Raw genomic sequence first — 2,433 nt, 5'->3', positions numbered from 1 at the left:
AACGAAGCGTCAGGAAGAGTGACGCCGCTCCGGCAAGGAGCCGGCCAATCCGCGCGTGCTCGGCTCAGCCAATAAGCGCCTCAGCCTTACTGAGGCGAGCGCCCGAACCGTAGCCCATCGGTTCCGCCCACCTGGCTGGCGAGGGGGCGGTTTTTGCGCGCGACGCTGAGCGGGTCACGTAGGACCCCTCCGGGCCCGGCCGTGGGGCTCCCGCGAGGGTGGCTTGTGGTGGGCGGCGAGCGCGTTAGATCCTGGACGTCTGCCGGGCTTCAGGGCGAGGCCGTGGCAAAATCGGGATGGAAAAATCTGAGGGCGTTGCCCGTGTAGTCGTGCTTTGCATTTCATTTTGCACGGTGGTGTAGGGAACAAAAACCCCGCAAATGTTACTTCGGGGTGTGTGTGTGTGCGCGCCTTCCCTGGGAATTAATGAAGTTTATTCTTTACTTCTTCATTCAATAGATGTTTGTGGCCGCCGATCTGAAACGCAAACTCTGGACGGCTCATGATGGCAGTAAAATCCAGCACGGTAACTAAAATATGACATCGAACATGTAAACAAGCTAAATACACTACTAACATGGGCAGCATCCTGCCCACACGCTTTTATCTTTCTTGGTGACTTCAATCTACCTCATATTGACTGGACCCTTAAGTACAACTGAACCCATACACGCAACCTTCTACAATGCTGTTACAAATCTGGGACTGGAACAACTAGTAACCAACAACACTAGACTAAACAACTGCCTCGATCTCATCTTCTGCAATAGTTTGAATTTAATTTACGGAATACAAACTAAAAAACCCTTTTCCAGCAGTGACCACAATATGATTGACTTTTGTCTCAACATACGCCCACACAAAAATCATCACAATGACGTAATCCCCAATTATAACTTCAAAAAAGGCAACGATGATCTTATAGACAACGATCTCTCATCCCTTGATTGGCAATCTCTATTCACTGGATGCAATACTGTTGAAGACCATTACAACATATTTTTATTTGAAGTCAAAAGAGTCATCAAACTATATGTACCAACAACAACTCTCAAAAAAAAATCAAAAATCAGATTACCCATAACAATAAAGAAACTTCAATCCAAAAAGAGATCACTCTGGCGGAAAAATAAATCTGGTCATGTTGCCAATTTCAAAAGCCGATACAAAAATTTATGCCACCAGATAAAGACTGAATGCACCAATTATCACATTAAACAAAAGGAAAACCTTCTATGCACCAATTCCACCCACGCTTTTTACAATTTTGTAAACAACAAACTAAAAGACTCAAGGTCCATCCCACCCCTGATAGGACCTATGGTAAAGACTGCAACGACGACACCATTAAAGCCAACATCTTTAACACATTCTTCGGCTCAGTATTTTTAAACAGCAATGGATCATGCCCAGTATTTCCTAGCCGAACCACAGACAACTACAATGATCTAATACATATTGATTTTACAGAAGACAATGTTGAAAAAGCACTATGCAATCTAAAACCATCTCTATCTATTGGAACGGATGGAATATGTGCCTACTTCTTAAAAAAGCTATCCACTGCCATAGCCGAACCTCTAAGCATAATTGAAAAATCTTTCAGGACCAACTCCTTGCCTAACCTATGGTCACAAGCCACGGTCATCCCCATCTTCAAAAAGGGAGACCCCAGCCTAGTTGAAAATTACAGACCAATCTCCTTATGCTGCATCACCTGTAAAGTCATGGAATCAATTATTAACCAATCCATTATCCTCCACTTAGAGACAAACAACCTACTCTCCAATAAACAATTTGGTTTCAGGAAAAAACTATCCTGTAATATGTAACTGGAAAAACATATGGACTACACAACTCGATCAGGGCAAAGCAATAGACACAATCTACATAGACTTTTGTAACGCCTTTGATTCAGTGGTACACGACAAATTACTCCTAAAACTAAAATCTTATGGTATCTGGACAACTGCATAACTGGATAGAAGCATTCCTGTCAAACAGACAACAAATGGTCAAAATTGGGAGTGTCCTATCAAATTCTGTACCTGTCAATAGTGGTGTCCCTCAAGGCAGTGTTCTAGGACCAACTCTCTTCATACTCTACATAAATGACCTCTGTGATCATATTAAGAGCAACTGCGTTCTTTTCGCTGATGATGTAAAGCTGTTCAATACCACAGACAATACTGCTACCCTTCAAAAAGATCTTGACTATGTATCAGAATGGTCAAACAAATGGCAACTTCAAATCTCAACAAATAAATGCTCTGTCTTACATATTGGCAAAAAAAATCAGAAAATAAAATACAAGCTGAATAGTCAAGATCTTGTTGATGATCCAAGCTCTGTAAAGGACCTTGGAATACTCATCTCTAATGATCTAAGTGCTAGAGTCCACTGTAACTACATAGCCAAAAAGGCATTAGTTGT

Source organism: Notechis scutatus, chromosome 3 (genome assembly GCF_049901735.1).
Source record: "Notechis scutatus isolate UNSWTSFEM ecotype Mainland chromosome 3, rNotScu1.2, whole genome shotgun sequence".
Classification (NCBI taxonomy): Eukaryota; Metazoa; Chordata; class Lepidosauria; order Squamata; family Elapidae; genus Notechis; species Notechis scutatus.
This window is presented reverse-complemented; position numbering follows the sequence as displayed.